Source organism: Amblyomma mixtum, chromosome 3 (genome assembly GCF_055824585.1).
Source record: "Amblyomma mixtum isolate Tamu chromosome 3, ASM5582458v1, whole genome shotgun sequence".
Lineage (NCBI taxonomy): Eukaryota > Metazoa > Arthropoda > Arachnida > Ixodida > Ixodidae > Amblyomma > Amblyomma mixtum.
The window spans coordinates 110,467,649-110,484,929 of NC_143014.1; the positions used below are offsets into that span (position 1 = coordinate 110,467,649).

General features: G+C 51.4%; 1 protein-coding gene across 6 annotated transcripts in view; it reads right to left on the reverse strand.

Moving 5' to 3' along the window:
* LOC149351403 (E3 ubiquitin-protein ligase MARCHF8-like) overlaps positions 1–17,281 on the reverse strand; it is a 150,058-nt gene that overhangs the window by 23,922 nt on the left and 108,855 nt on the right. The window contains exon 1 of one of the 6 annotated variants that reach the window (XM_089580722.1): positions 14,102–15,516. The exons of 4 other annotated variants lie outside the window; for them this stretch is intronic. The gene's annotated coding sequence lies outside the window, so the exon portion shown is untranslated. Of the gene's footprint in view, positions 1–2,095; positions 2,201–14,101; positions 15,517–17,281 lie in introns of those variants that run through there. One more of the 6 variants, XM_089580723.1, reaches the window with a different exon arrangement.

Consider the following 17,281-nt stretch of genomic DNA (forward strand, 5'->3'; position numbering starts at 1 on the left):
CAAAGAACAAAGGTAGCATGAAACGCGCAGACAGACAAAGCAACTGTGTGTTGTCCCGCTAAAAGAACAAAAGACAAAGGCAAGAGTACCGTCGGATAATGCGGACGAGTAATGAATGGTACCGGGGAAAACAAGTGGCCCGGCACTAATAAAAAAAGAACAGTCACACTGTGGCTTGCGTCTTGCGCGCAACGAGCCATGGCAAGCGCCAGCATCTGTTCAGCGTGGAGCCTCTCTTCCGCTGCAACACCCAAATAGAGCCGACCTTCAGACCTTCATTCGAGCAACTGTTTATATCAGGTAGCAAAGAACTGGGGGGAACGGAAACTGGCGCCAGAATAAAACAACAGATAAGAAGGCAACCGAGAAAAATAGAAGCGATTTTAAAAAAAAAGTAATACAAAACAAATTGACGTTATTTTTCACTAAACCAGAACGTTGTGCAAAAGAAAAAAAAAACTGCATCGTTAAAAAGAAACGCGAAAGCTAGGTCTTCCTTCGTTCATCCTTCACGACAGTAGGCGCGTCTCCACATGAAAGCATCCGGAGCCTTTTCGTATGAGAATGCCAGAAGACATAGGCGGTCTTTCACGCCATGGTTAGTAATAAATGCAAGAGCTTCAACGACCAGACGTGTGCACTACGGAATAGACCAGTCTCGACCATTTGTGTGAGGTACAAATACGAGAATCTCCTACGAAGCTGTAGGAAATTCTCGTAAGCTGGCAAAGACTGAACGAAGTCAGGGATGGGACGTGGTTGGGCTCGATCAACTGCTGGACTTTCGAACGATCACCACTCGAGCACCTCTGAACAGATCCAGAGCATAGCTCTTGAAATCGAAGCTTTAATGAATGAGGTTGGTTTTGGTTGGTTTATGGGGTTTAACGTCCCAAAGCGACTGAGGCTATGAGAGACGCCGTAGTGGAGGGCTCCGGAAATTTCGACCACCTGGGGTTCTTTAACGTGCACTGACATCGCACAGTACACGGGCCTCTAGAATTTCTCCTCCAAAGAAATTCCAGCCGCCGCGGCCGGGATCGAACCCGCGTCTTTTGGGACAGCAGCCGAGCACCATAGCCACTGAGCCACCGCGGCGGCTAATGAATGAGGTACTCAGGACAGTCTTCAAAACATCGCGGGCCAATTGGGTGCCCCTGCCACCAGTTTTCTGCGCCTGGCGGCGGCGTGAGCACAACGCAGGATCCGGAGGGATTGCGTACTGTGCGTACAATTAATTTCGTTCTTCATTTTTTTTTCTTTTTTATTCCAGAGACTATATATACCCAAGTGCACAATGCACATGCGATGCCTGGCGCCGAGTACAACACAGTTCATTAAAAAGAAAAGAACGGCCTCTGGTTATAATAACATAGTACGCTATGGTAGCACACTTCATCATTCGTACCGCATTTGAGCACAGCGATAAACAAGAGCAAGCAGCTACGCACGAGCACTGAGCAGTGGTCTTCACAATTTTTCAACAGCTTTCGGATGTATTATATGGCTTTAAGTGCAGCATCACTGAAGCTCCCTCTACTGCTGAATTATCCAGTGAAGGTAGTAATAATATTTTAGTCAACGGGGACAAACAAAGGGGCTGTCACCTGTCAATTACAGGTGTGCCAAAATTGGACGCAAAAAGAAAGTGAGCGTAGAAGTAGACCAACGCACTCTTGAAGTTATGCGGAGGATTTCTACAAAAACGAGCTCTATACTCAGCGTCGTCAACAAACTCTGCATAAGCACCAACAAAGAAAACACCGCAGTCACCCCCTGCGTGCGGCTCCGCCTCTATGCAAGCAGTCCATGGCTTTGTGCTGTCAACATTTAGCACTGTATATTTTACGTTACTCCCTAGTTCGGTACATGTACCAGCAGGGAAACTGAACTGTGTGGCTTGTCGTGCTTCCTGCGACGAACAGTGCCGTGCGAAGAAAAAAAAACGAAGGTAAAAAACAAAACGCTGCCAGTGATCCAAAAAAAAAAGAGTTCACCCAGTGGAGAAAATATAGCGACACGCCGTGGCTACAAACACCCTGCAGGCCCTGTTCTCGCGTGCGGGGTGCGTCCAGCCCTCTCCGGGAAAACTCACGCGGTGTCAGCGTCTCGGGCCGGATGTGGACATGCGGCACAGCTCCGGGTCGTGGCCGTGGCGTGCCTGCCTGCTGCGTAGCTCCAACGTTTACGCGCCGCTGTGCCCCGCGGCGCGACAGAGCGCGCGACGGGCGCGCCGCCACTCGCAAGGCACGCCAACGCTGCTTCACCGCTTGTTGGGTCTCGCACCCGAACCCAGCGCGCGCGCGCGCGCGCGCACAAACACACACAAACACACACACTCCTTCCCAAGGGCACTGGAGGCGAGCGGCGTGCTAGTCATGGGGAGGGATGTTGCGAGCGCACTTGGGCGCACATGCTGCGGATGCCTCAAGAGCGCGCACGAATAGTACATGAATCGCGCTGGGAAATCCCAGCGCCAAAGACCGGCAAGGCCCCTGTGCGGGGTCGATCGCTTCCGGTTGCAGACCGGCTCGTGTCTTCCGGCCTGCAGAAAGCGCCTTCCCACCGTTCCGAGCCGCGTCTCTCGGCCCAATAACATGTCGCGAGACAACCACCGTGCTGCTCGTCATGCGGAGTGACACCGTCTCACGACTGCTTCGCGCGTCGCTTCGTCTCCGAACCGCATCGAGATGTCGCGACGCCAGCCGATAAGCGAGGCCCGGCGCGCCGGCCGATCGACGCGAGGGCGGCGGCGGCAGACCCGAACGCACAATCCAGCCTGTCACCGAAATCGATCGATTTGGAAGATGGGCCGTGTGGTAAAGCGAAATTGTGTATCTTCGGTTGCAGTAAAAATAACCAACGGAATTCGATTGCGTGAAAGCGGACGACTTGATGGGAACCTTTCGCACGTACGCATAGGAATAAGTTTTCTCCACCCTCCCTGTGCATGAACATTGTCAGTTAGCAGCCACACCGTCCTCGAGGCAGCGGGAAAGTTCACCTTAGCTTCTCGCAATGCGACGCGCTGAATGACTCCGCCTCTGCATCAGTGCATATGACCTCTTCATGTGTGGCACTCGCTTTGGCACGCTCCGTCTTTTAGCGCGAAATCACTGCTCCATACGTACAAACCCAGAGCGAGAAAACTGTCTTGGCTTGTGTGAAGCATCGGAGTAACTCGGGTAAGCTCGGGTTAGTTCGGAGGAGCTTCGCGCCAGCTGTAGTCAATGGGAGGAGGGCGTCGCGCCAGCTGTCGCCGGGTGGAGAAAGGGTGTGACGATGAAGAGCAATAAACGCGGTTGCGTGCATATGCAGATGCCAGAAAGAAGAGGCGAAGAAGGAACACATGCTTTCGAACCTCTACTCGGTTGCACTATACGTTAAAACCCGACCACTTTTTTTCGGAGAATCTCGCTGCTTGCGGCGGCTTCGCTTGTGAGTGTTCCTTAGCGGAGAAACGACCACCACCATGCACCATCACTTTTTTGCCGACGCTGCCGATCACCCGTTGTTCCGTATATGTCACTGGTTCCTCTTTTAAACGTCCATGCAAGATATGCTCAGAGTCTGTGGCCAGACGCCACTACAGGTAATCAAACATATTAAGGGCACACTTTATGAATGTGGTAGTACCGTATCTGGGCTAGCTCGTGCAGATTTCAGAACACGATAAGAAAACAGCATGTTGGTCACAGGACAGAAGAAGAGGCACACGTCAAACAGTATTTTTTCCAGGATAGCGCGAACGCACTGAAAGCTCAACCAAGCGCGACGTGGCAGGTGCGCGCAGCGAAAGCTGAGTAGTTACACCGTCGTGTCAACGCGGAATCAGTGCGCTTGGCACAACTTCGTTTCTCAAAGTAACGCATACGGACACATACCATGGATATAGGGTAACGGCATGGAAGAGTAGCAATTACAGACTGAAATGCGAAAAAAAAGGTAAAAGTTTACAAAGGGTTATGCCAGCACGGAAAGAAGACAAGGCGATACATGAGAAACACAAGCCGAGAAGTGTTCGTGAGTGGGGAAGTGGAGGCTTACTGCTGGCTGTTCGCTGCGGGGACGGTGCTCTGGGCGTGCGTTGGTCTCTTCGGGACTCCAAAGTCACCGCGACTGATGAGAGCAGTTTTTCGCGAGCAGATCACTTTCCTTCGCTGACGCCCGTACAGCCCGTCTGCACGAAGCGACTTGCCCGAAAGCTCGCTAGCAGTTTCCTGTGCGCCGAGTCACTTTTCCCGCGCGTGGATTTGATTTCACTGCCTTCCCCAGCCGCCGGGAACCGGTCCGCCTGCACAGCGTACAGCGGACGCTCCCCGCCCCAGCAGGCTTTGTTCTCGAGATTACGGCAGTTTCGCCCACCAGTCAGCAACTAGCGGCGAGCCGGTCCCCGAAAATCTGGAGACGAGCACGAACTTTGCAACAGCTTGTCGGGGATCGACGTTCTCATTAGTAGCACCAGGCCTTCCAAACTTTGTCTTCTTTATTTATTTTTGTTTGTTTGGGGGGGGGGGGGGGGTGCACGTATGAGTGAGGGGCCCATAGACAGGCAGAAACACCATTGGACAGGCGACCGTCCGGAGCCGGAGAATTCAAAGAAAACCATCGCGGAATAATCGGCGCTCGCCCTGGACTCAGTTTTCAGTTTCCACAGGTTTACGACTACTGGTACGACGACGACTCGATACACGCCGTAACAACCTACTTGACCCCACACAAATGGCGCTTTCAAAAGCTCCCCGACTTTTTCGCCTTTTCTTGGACCAAAGAATGACAAATGAGCAGCACTGCTCCAGGGCAGCCGGCAGCCGAAGTTTTCCGCTGCGACATACTACGACACCGTAACGTTCACCTCATCGAAGTGCTTCAAGCAGCTTCCATTGTAAAATGTACTTTTTTTTTTCCCCCACGGCAACATTCAGGCAGCTTGTTTCGGGAGAAAAACGAGAGAAGAAGCGAAAGTCGCCAGAGGGTTCCGGCGCTCGGCTTTGCGCGCGACGGATCGCTCGATTCGGCCGCGCACTGACGGGGAGAGTGATACAGCCCGAAGAATGCGTCCGCTGGCGACGACACAGGGCGGCACCGGGAGTAATGGCTAACGCAGAGCCTGGGTGGCTGCAGCCGCTCGATCGCTCCGCTCAGGAAGTGTCGGCGCTGAGGCGGGACGAGCGGAGGCAGAAGAGCCGGCTTGTCTCAGCACGTAGCGATCGACGCACGCATCGGCATGTAAAAATGAAAGGGAGAAAACTGACAGAGTGCAATGCTACTTGGTGCTACGTTTAGAAAAGGGTTCGCTTGCAGTGCTTTTTTTTTTTTTTAATGCGCGAATACATCAACGATGTTGTTCTCGCAGGCGGGGGAAGGGACGCTTGCGCTGATTTTTCCTTTTCCTTTTGTGCATTTCATGCACTGTACATAGTTAATTTTCATCATCATCATTCTGAAGCCTTTTACTTAAAGCGTGCGCAATATTTGAAAGCATTCTGAGTACTGAAATGAACTGGCTGGACGCATGAAAATTAGGCAGGGAAAAAGGGGCACACTTTTGTTACAGTGCCTGTAGTACTGAAACTGCCCCGGATGCTATCACTCTGCACTTGTCGCCGTGTTTAGACAATGCTTTGCAAGTACCAGAAGACGTGGGTACGGCTGCTTCGTTCTTTAAAGCAAAGAGTCCACATTCGTGCATGCTTTGCGAGAAGGAAAAGTGTAGCGTGCGAAGAGCTGACTGAATCAACTGTTGATAAATACGCGCGTTAATATTCTGACAATGTGGCCCAAAAACTCATGTGCATAGTCCACGTTTATTGTACCTTTCTCTGTCTCTCTCATATCTCAACTTGCCCACATCTCCACATTAATGAACACCCTAAAAGGCGGAGTGCAGATCAGTAACCCAAAGGTGGTTCGAATGAACCCTGTTAGAAAAGTTGACGTGTGTTGTGTTGGGTTTTATGAATCATAAGCGGGTAACGCCAAACGCATTAGAAATTATCTGTTGTGCTAAAGGGGCAAAGTTTTGAAAAAGTCACAATTTATTTAAAACATTTCCTTCTTCTAGGAAATTGGACACATGAAGGATCTACAACAGAATTTTCTCTTAGACGTAAGCTACAATGTGAAAGGAAATATGCTGGACGTAAAACTGCACGAGAAGCGTTTTTTCTTCGCTTCTCAAATTTTGTTCGCGAAAGAAAGTGGCTTCTCGTCTTTTGTTATTATTTACATGGACATGTGAGGAGAAGTTGGTGCAGACTACTCTTTTTGACATAAGGAAGGAAATCACACTAGAACCAACTACATAATATTTAACACAGCTACAACGCACAATACTCAACATAGAGAACACATTGCACATGCCAGAAATTCTAAAAATAAAAGAAAAGTGGCCAGTTTTCGCTGCTGCATGCACAATACTTACCTGTGAACGACAGCAGAGGCCGTAGCTGTGGTGTCGTTGGTCATTTATCGCTCAGAAGAACAATAAAAAAGAAAGCTTTCAGCCAAGATTAGTGAATACAGTCGCTACAAATAGGCGACCCCCACCCCATTGAGAGCCGAACAAATAACAAGTCTCGTCATTTCTATCATCGCTGTGTGCCGTGCCGGTCGGCACGTGCCTATCTGGACACGGTAGCATTGGAAATTCAATAGCGTTCGCGGACAACGAAAATTAGCAAACGCCCGCGTCCCGAGCTGTTTTCCTCCCGATGCAGAAGCGCAGCGGAAACTATGCAACCGTCGAAACTTGGAACTATACGCTCCGCAGAGGTTGAATATAGTACAGACGTGGGTGACGGTCTGCGAAGAATGAATGGAGAGTGTATGCTACACCAGCAGCAACGAAACAGTCCTTTAACTCCGCAGAGGCTGAATATAGCATAGACGTTGGCGAAGGTCAGCGAAGAATGAATGGCGAGTGTATGCCGATGCTTGCTGCGAATCTCGAGCACAATTAAAGGACTATTTCGCTGCTGCTGGTGTATGCCCGAAACTAAAAAAAAATAAAAAGATATTGATTCCTCACAATCCTCTGTTTTTTCTTTCTTCTATATGCATTCATATGTAAATATATGAGCACACATTTGTTTGAACATGCCTATTGCGGGTGTGTAAGGTCAGATGTCTGAACGTGACCTCGTAAACGCGCTGTTGGGGTCAGACTATTTAGGATGTTTGCCGAGTTTGATATGGCTCAGAGCGTATCAGTGATTCACGTGGACTCAAGGTAGGCAAGCCGGCCACGAAGGCTGCGCCTTGAAATTGCGAACAGTTTCGAGACACATCACACACTGCTAAAGGACGGCGCGTATGTCTTCTCTTCAAGAGAGCGCCGCTTTCAGGCGAAGCTGAAGCGGAGAGTCGAAGTGCGAAGCTCCAAGAATGGTTTCCATTCCGTATCTTCGAAAAAAAAAAAAAGAAAGATAACGATCCACAGCCGTAAGATTTATTTGGTTGTCAGGTGCGGCGAGAAGCAACGCAAGAGTGAATACAGTCGGCGCCAGAGTCATTCCTGTGAGCTCAGTACCGGTATTCATTTTGCCACACACCGCTTGTCGTTGCAGTGGGCTGTTTCCGCTAGTGACATTGAACACGCGGCTGCAGCTCTGCCAGCCGCGTACCGACTTGGTGAAATTCATTACTGCCCGCAAGGCTGCCAGAGATCATCCGGCGAGCCAAGGCAAACCCAACGCGGTTTTTTTCCACTAAAGCGACATGTCGCGATGTAAGGCGAGACGTTACGCCAAAACTGAAACATGTCTGGCAGTGAAAAAGAAAATTTAGGCGGCACATAAGCGCCGTCTTAAGGGTATGACGCGGGAGCGTCATGAGTTAATTGCCATATGTGCAGAATTGGTCTTTCTCTACTTTACATTCATAGAACCCTGGGAGTCCTCATACCCCTACTGGCGCAGTGGTGCAGCGGTGAAGCAATGCGCCACTGCCCTGCGATGGTAGGTGCTCCCAGCGGTACTGCCACCTGTCACGGTGCGCAGTTTTCTCACAATCCGGTGGGCAGGTTGTGGTGACGCCGCAAGGTCACGTGGCCTAGGTGGCCCACCTCCTCCTAGGTTGCTCTCTGGGCACCACCTGCCAGAGCCATGCTCGTGATTTTTCGCTCACAACGCTGACGCCGGCACCGGATTTTTTGGAGAACGAAGCCTTTAACGCTGTCGCGTTGATAACCAATATTATCGAACTTTCACTCAGTCAATTAGCATAGACCTGCAACATGGGAGCGCGGCGGTTTTACAACTGCCCCCACGTGTCGCAAAAATAAGCAGCCGGCATTCGATCTCGAGGTGCACTGAAGTGTTCTGGCTTTGGCATCGACGTTGACCGCCTTGACTGTCGGCGTCCTCCCCGCGGAGACGGTGTCGCTGTTGCGCATGCGCGCGCCGTCACCTCTGCGTATTCAACGCCCTTGGGAAAGAGTGCCCATTTCCAGGAAGAGCCGATCTCTCTCGAGCGCCAGGCCGCTCAGTTTAAATTGCTTCTTGCTGCGTTTCGCGCCGGCAAATCGAGGGGAAGATTCATTTGGGTCGTCCGGGACGGCGAGGCGCTCGTCGGGGAAAAATTCTTGGACGTCCGCGCCGTACGGTGTGGGCCTGCGCTGAACGGAGGCGATTTCGAGCAGCCCCGGCTGTTCGCGCGACAGAGAGAAAGCATGGCCAAGAAAGAGGGAGGCTGCTGCTCGCTCGCCTCGCCCGCTTTCGGCCAATGTGTTAATTGAAGGCGCCAGCTGAATCGATTGTTGCTGCCTTCGCGTGCGCGCAGAGATTGCCTCTTCCGCCGGCCCTGATTTGTGTGCGCCTACGCAGAATGAACGCGCCTGCAATTGATAGCTGCGGAATTGAACACAAAGTAGTCGCTGCGGCAAAAAAAAATCCAGTAATGCTTCGGACACGCACGCCCTCAAGAAAAGTGGGAGCAAGCAGCGACAATCCATCTAATATGTATGCGGCAAACAGAACAATCGCGCTGTCCGAAAACAGTGACAGCAAACGGTGGCGTCAAAGTGCGACAAATGAACGCTGGTATGCCTCGGTCCAAGTCGCCGTTGCGTCTTTGCTCTTTACATTCGCTGCTGCTCTTAGACTAAAAGCGTAAGATGGCAACAAAGCTCACCGTCGAATTTGGTCATCATTATTTGATTTAAATTAGACCTGAAAGGCCCCAGGTATCGGGTGAAGGATAGCGTTTATACATCAGTAGATTATTTTTTTTTTCGAAACGCGTCTTGAAATGAAGAGGGCTGGCGTGGAGCACGGCTTCGGCGGGAAGATTCTTCCAGTCTTTCGCTGTCTGGATGAAAAACGAAAACAGATTCGCAGTAGTACGGGCATGCGGCGGATAAACGCTTTTGATGTGGCTTACACGTTGCGAAGTTCGGTGGGTATATAGGAAAGGATTACAGAGTTAGACAGCTATGAATGATAAAAATTATGAAAAAGACGAAGTCTCGTAATTTTATGGTGAAGAACAAGAGTAGGCAGATTTTCTTGATACTTCAGATTAAATGCACTAGTGTAGTAGCTTACAGGAGCAGTAAGTAAACCTGTCTGCGCGATTCTGTGCTGATTAAATAGCGTTAGGAAGGGATGGCTGATGTGCGTCCCATATGATATATGCATGTCCTAATTTTGATCGAAGGAGGGTTAAATAGGGATAAGGTTCCCAGAGGGAAAGCTATTTTTAAATGACGGTGAAGAAAGCCAAGGCACATTGGACGGCGTCGTTAGTGACTGCAGATATGTGATCAGACTAAGAAGGGTCGCGCGGAATGTCAACTTCGATATACTGGCACGAGGGAACGCAGGAGATAGTCGAGCCGAAAATAACGTATTAGGTGACGGGTAAGAGTGCTTCGGTGGAAAGAGACTAATGAAATATATAGATAAACAACCTTTGCCGCGAGCGGTGAATACCATATCCGCAGTTGCCCAAACTCACATATGGCGCGCTGTGCGAAGGCTCGCCTAGTTAGCCTTACTGTGGCAAACCTGATGAGCTGCTCTTTTAATCATTCCGAGTAGAGTGTAGAGTTACGGAATGTATACGGCAGTGGTTCAGACCTTGAAGCCCGCATAAGAAGAGAAAAAGCTGGAAAAAAGCAACTAAAATCAGTAAATGTGAAGACGAAACATTATGTAGGCGTTCCGAATATGTTAGCATTCTACACAGTAAGTAAAGTGATGCGCGCACATTTCCTGCCATGTGCTTTCACAGAATCGTAGAGCTAATTCTCGTAACGTTCTTCACTCCCTTAGCTCAAATATCAGCAGGAAACAACTCATCTGCCGTCAGCTCCGCAAAAGCCGGGTAGAAACGACCACTGAATGGAATAACTTCCAATAGAGTAAGTGGGCATGACTAACACAATAAGCGAATGACATATAACATAAGCAATGGACATATAGCGCTATACCAGATAATATCTCACAAATATGAAAGTTCAGTGAAGTGCGAAGAAATTTCACAGACGATTTAACGTCCTCGAGAGATCTTCACCCGCACAAAGCAACTGATTCAGTTGCAGGGGACATATTTCTTTTAAGTTCCATACAAAAGTATTCTGCAGCGAGTTCCTCAGCATGCACCCGCATCGCCGCACACGGGCGCTTTGCCTTTCGATGCCGTCAGAACGCGGCGAAGCATGGGCAGACTTCGAATTCGAAAAGAGCGAGCTGGAAAAATATGCGCGCGATCAAGCGACTGCACGTTCAGTGATCTCTTCGAACGTATTCACAGAGCGCGTTCGATAAGGAACGTTTCTCTATCAGTGCCTCCCCGCTATTCGTAGGGAGCTCGAAGAGATTCTGGCTGCAAATGCGAAGTCGTTTCATGGCGATAACGCGTCCTTCAAGGAGCGTTACATGGTTTCGTTCTTGCAACCCATGGCAGCGATCAAGTTATTCGTGGCAGAAAGCTTCCTTCTGCTTCACATATCCAAGCTGAGAATAATATCGCATTGTTACTATCTTTACTTACCTTTTTTGTTCTGAACTTTCGATGACATTGTCCGTGTCTGTATTTCCTGTTTCACTATAACCACTGTCCTTCGTGGCCTTTTTGTTAGGCTTTATATATGTCTAACAACGTCCGTATGTATATTCGCGTTGGGAAAGAGTTTTCACGCTATCGGTATGACATATCGCAAAAAAAAAGTGCATAACGCGAAGATAAACATCTGATCCGGCGGCTGCGCTAGCCTTGTGCTGCGCTGCTTCAGCGTTCGTGCGAGGGAGTAACGCGACGATAAACATCAAGACTCGGCACTGCAGGCCATGAGCGACCAGAAATGCGGAATGCTGTTCCGTCGTTCCTACGCCGCAAGACACGCTATAGGCCCCCGCGCAGTGTCACGGCGCATGTCGAGTCAAGTGATACAAAATGGAACATGATGCATCAATGGTTGCGCCGAGGCGTGGCCGCCACCTATAAGTATCTGGACTATAGGAGCTACTCGCAGGGACTGAGCTACCAATCGCTCTGCACTACTAAATATTTTGTTGACAACGGCCAGAAATAAGATACATCGCGAGCAAACTTTCGGATCGGTGAATAGCAGCTTCGAAGCATAAGAATGGACGGGCGTTTCAGAATAATCCGACGCAAAGCGAAGGAAAACGTGAAAAGCTAACCACAGTGCTAAGTCCCTTCAATCCATATCACCAAGCTAAAAAGACCGCGGAGGGCACGCAACAGAGCATCCTCGTTGAATGGTTCGAGAAGACGCTCAAAAAGGGCGTGACGTCACTACAAGCAATGGGAGCTTCCGGAGATCATTGTGCCTCCCATAGTACTTAGTCATGCGGTCCCAATAACTTATTTCAACGACTGTGAAAGCACACACTCAGACCAAAAAACCCATTCCTCAAACGCATTAGGGTAACTATATTACTGCAATTGCGCAAGAAAGCGCATGCGCAGCCATATCAGTGCACCGGTACCTAATATATGACCATCGTACCTCTTTGTAAGCGTGTAAGAACTGCTTGAAAACGATGGCTCACACCCAATATTGCCTTCAGGCAAATCACGTTCAAGCAATCACAAAGACATTATGAACGGCCAGATCACACTCGAGGGCTAAATGCGCCTTCTGTGCGTGATTCCACGGAGCATTCTATTGTCGATGTGCTAAGGCAGCGTCTGTCAGAGGGCCATCATGGGGAGCTAAACAAGGAACACGATGCGGAATAACTAAGGCTATGACAAATTCTGAGCGTGGCTCGTACGTATCTGCCGTGTTGACTGGAAGCTTTGCAACGAATATCGCCTTCATCGTGCGCAGCGCGGGCTGCGAGGTATAAGATGACCATTTCCTTTTGTTTCCGATACAAATATGCACAATACTGTAGCAGCTTGAGCAATTTACTTCAGAGAAAGCCATCAGCGCTTGCGAGTGCAATCTGTGTCGGAAGGATGTGTTGCAAACGCACGAAGTGGAAAACGTGCAGGATGTCAGCGACGCCGGCCAACAGCAGCCGATCGGAAAACACCGCGTCGGGTCTCGAAGCAGTCCGCGGTTCGGCCGAAAGATGTTTCTGCTCGTAGCGACGCTGCATTAAGTTGCAGTATCGAACTTGTTGCTCTTCCAGCATCAGCAAAAGAGCAGCCGGGAGCGATTCTAGTCTCAGGCGAGAAAACAAAACTCGCACGTTCCGCAAAGGAACGAGCGGAGGCGACGTGAGTAGAGTGCGTCGTGCTCCGAATGCGAGCTCGTAAAAGCAAGGACGGGGAAGGCAACGTCTGCACAGTCTAGACATTGTCTAGAGTCCTGAGCGCGCGACGCAAGTGAAGAGGAGATGAGCACAGAGCTTCGTCTGTGTCCAACGTCATGTTCTCTCGTTATGCCTAGTTATAGCTTGCCACACTCATTTACTTGTAGCGCACTTAATTAAGAGCACTCTGTGTGCGTCACAGACAACCTGATCACATCCCAGCGTTTCGTGGGACAACTTATTACCCGATGGCCAACAGAAAAGCGCTGCCTCGTTTTTCGGTTTGGTATCCGAGTTACAAAAAAAGCAGACAAAAAAGTTCTGACGTGACTAATTCCTCGCAGCTAACCGGCTGTCTGACAGCAGAGCCTCGCATTGAGCTAATTGGGGCATAAATAAGAATAACAAAAAGCGGCGCTGAGAGGGACACAGGAAGGAAAACCGCCACCGGAGAGTGCTCCCGAAGAAAGATTAGACAGCAGCTTTGATCGGGCTTCTCAGAGTAAAATGGACTGAGGGAAAGCATGCCCTTCTTTCCATCTTTTGATCTCCATTTCGGCATCCCGTCATGAAATGGGTGCACCGGGGAGCGAAGTATCACACGTACTGAGTAATGGCAGCAAGATGTGAATTTGAGCAAGACAGCTGCCTCGCAGAAAAATCGGCACCATGTGCAACGAAATAGCGACTTCAAACTGCTACCAAAGCGCTCTAAATGAGCGCCGCAATAAAGTGGACAACAAAAAGCCAGCAGGCACTGCGCCAAAGATCGAAGTAGCATAACCTGGAATACCTATTTTGCAGAAAGAGTAGCAAAATGTGCCTTAAATCTTGGACTACGTTTTAATAATGCGTCACTGGAGACAACACATCGAAAGCGAACGCAAAAATCTTTGTCACAGATGGGAAAAAAATAAAACAAAGAATCCGAAGACGGGCAGTAATGCATGCGGGAGAGGACGAGGGCCTACAGAGCCTTGTACAGGGCAAGCCATATGTACCATATTTTTGTTTTCGATGTTCAACGACAACATCCTAGAGTACGCGACGTTGCGCTGCCTGCACATTCAAAGCTTAGCCAGTGTGGCACAGGCTAAACCTTGAATAGCCGACACAAAAACCGGCTAGCCTCGTAAAGCCGAGTGTTTACTTGCGGAGCGCGCGTGTGGTTATCGGTCTGCAGCGTCTGTTCGCAGCCGGCAGATGCCAATCGGCTGTCAGCTAGCGACTGCGCAGGCTATGTCGGAGTAGCATCGAGCCCGCGCTTCAGGAAGTCCGGGACCCCGAGCTTGGGCAGATCCACGGAGCTCGCGGAGAGGCCAGGGCCCTGCGGGGCCGCGAGGCTTCCGTGCGGACGGCGGTGCGCTTACCGTCGTTTAGGGCAAGGTGACTCCGGGGCTGGCAGGCGTCTGGGGCGGCCCGGCGGCGGGGTACGGGCCGCGGCGGGCCATGCGCGGCGACGGGAGCCGGAGCCGGACGGCCGCGCTGCTCACTGGTGCCGTTCAGCGCAACGCGTACAGCTGCGTCCTGGTCGAACCCCGGCGAGGGTCATTGCGGAGGTGCGTCGCCATCTTGGTTGGCGAGCATTTTGCTGGCGGCGGGTGGAAGACGCGCCGATCTCGCCCCGTGGCCGATCGATAGCGCCGTGCTGAAGTCGGCCGCCGGAGTGCGCCGCTTCGTACGCTCGCCGCAGCAACGCTCCGCACGCCGCCAGCACCTGCGCTGCCGAGGACCTCCGGTCGCCGCCCTGCGAGGCTCGCGACTGGGGACACCGCACGTCAGCCGCCGGGACAACGTGCACCGCCGCCGGCTCTGCTGCTTCCGGCCCGGCAGGAAACGACGCGTCTTATTACTGAACGTGCACGGCTGACCGACTCGCGCAGATACCGCGACTTTGAATATTTCAGTTGTGTAAGGCGACTAAATGGGATGCCCCCAGATTGCGCGATAATTCTTAGCTCCAGAGCTGCAGCAGCTGCCAGCCTCAAATAGCTCCCCATGAAACCGAAACGTAGCTGTGAAGAGCGGTTGCCGAGTGCAGCCTGAAAATACCAACGCTGCTACACATCTGCTGAGTCGGCCTAGAGTTAACTTACTACTCGCCGGATGAGGCCACTAAGCGATAGATCCGTGCGTTCACACGCCCGGGGCAGTGCGGCAAGCAGCCCGCAAAGTGCGATGTCCAGAATAAAGGCGTTAAACGCGTGCACACGCGTCAAACGAAGCGATGGACGACAGTGCGCTTGCCCTCCGACGGGGCATTGGCATTTTAACCGCGGCATCTGGCGAGAAAGGGCACTGGCCCTGGCAGGCCGTGCATCGTGCGGCGAAAATACGCGCCGCGCCGCGCCTGACAAGCGCTCTGCAGGCGCACGCGGTTTTCGCAGGAGCAGAGCAGCCAGAGGAGTCGAGGCGCGCCTGGTACGATAGCGCGCGTCCTCTGATCTCCGGACGGCGCCTGGTGCGATAGCGTGCAGAGGAAGCTACGCTCAGTGGCGCTGTGCAAGAGAGTGCTCTGGGATGCAGAGGCCATGGCTCTCCTTGCATGGGATCCAAACGCACCTGGCTTAAAGACCGCTTGCGATGCTGTGTTTTCTCCCGTAGTGGCACAAACGAAGAACAGATTGAAAATGGTAGTTCATCAGGGTTATACCCCTCGTACAAAACGTTGCTGGAGAAAGAAACGTGACAGCGTCCTTTTTTTTATGCGAAGCATATTGCTAGAGCTACCACTCACGCCGTCGCCGTGGGACCCCCCCCGTGACACCGTGACGTCACACCACGTGACACCATGACGTCACACCACGTGACACCGTGACGTCACACCACGTGGCCCCGTGACGTCACACCACGTGACATCGGATGAGAGAGCCGGCCTCCACCTCGCGCCGTCGAACTGTGTTTCAACCAGTGCGGACAGTGGTGTATCGACTCTGGTGCAAGAGTTAAACTGTGCTTCAATCAGTGTGGACGGTAGTGAGTGTAGTAGTATGTCGACTCGTTTGGAGCGTCGGAATGCCTATAGACGACAAAGGCGCGCCATGGAATCCTCCGAAGAACGAGAGCACCGGCTGGAAGAGCGTTGTTTCTAATACAACCACTTGAATGTCCTTGTGTCTCATACTATAAAGAGAAGTTTATTGACTTCCAAACGATCAGGACAAAAATCTCTGCCTCTCCCGTAACCGAGAGTACAGTAAGCATGAAATGTTTACGGGCCTAATGTCATCTCGGAGGACACCCGAACCGCACCGTACAGGAAGGGAGGAACGCCACCACCCGTTCAGCGCGATGCCTTGCCATTTGAACCCAAGGTTTCTTGAGGAAAGGAAATGGCGCAGTAATTCTCTGCCATCTCGGTGGGCACCCGAACCGCACCGTAAAGGAAGGGAGGAACGCCACCACCCGTTCGGCGCGATGCCTTGCCCTTTGAACGCAGGCTTCCGTGGCAATCCAGGCGCTCACCCAACGCGCGTCTCGGGGTTAGTCGGCGTTCCGCTGTAGCCATGCCGTTGTCTTCCCCCACGACGAAGGCTTCTAGTGGTTGTATTAAAATGACCAAGTATTCAACCAAGGAAAGCCATGTATTACCAAGCCTATCCACTAATATGCTTCGCATTCCCCAGGCTTAGCCAAGCTGAGCCTCAGCAATTTTTTTTTCCCATTCGTCTCACATAACTTCGCGTAGTTGCTCCACCCCGCAGTCAGATAGGGGCAGATCGTTGCTATTCACTCCTAGAAAGCGGGCAGGTTTGTGATCGGGGCTTGCCGTTGTCTTTATTTTATTGTCTCGTTGCAGAAGGCAAGAGCAGAAGCTATATTCTCGCATTACTTGCATAGACTTTCGCTCCAGGTGAAGGTACAGGGTCATTATTACGAGTGAAGACGTGATAGCAGCAAGAAGAGACGACAGCGAGAGAGGAAATGAAAAACTTTGCACAGGACAACATTTCCCGATGAATCTCTAAGCGGCACCCGCTCGAACTGAGATTTCGGGTCCCGCTTCACCCCTTACAGGTCCACTCGCAGTACTGCTCGTGAGCCGTGCCTCCGGTAGTTCGCACACACCTGCTCCTGCCGCTCTCTCGGGCATGTTGAGGCGTGCACCGCTCACAATGGCCATCTCCATTAAGAATAAAGCAGCAGCCATGAAAGCCTCGAATCCGGCAGTCTAATGGTTACCTTTGAGCTTTAACTGATGAAGACTACGAGAATTATAGCGCTGTTTGAAACACCGCATAACGTACACTCGCCGATCAGAGACTCCCCATGATGAATGTCGGTGCACGTGAAGGTCGCACGCAGGTGGTTTGGTCGAAACTACGCTCTGTTTGTCGCGGGCGACGTTGGAAGCACTACTAAATCCTATGTCAGACGCGCACATAAATGAATCATTTAGCAAAGAAAGCGAAGGCAGCCACGGCGACCCACGAAGTGCAGTGCCACGTATGAGACATGCTGTTTACCAGGGTCCTCGACCTCATCTTACCACGCGGGCCGCATTGACAAACTTTTCATCTCCGGCGGGCCAGTAACCGGAGGAGAGAAGG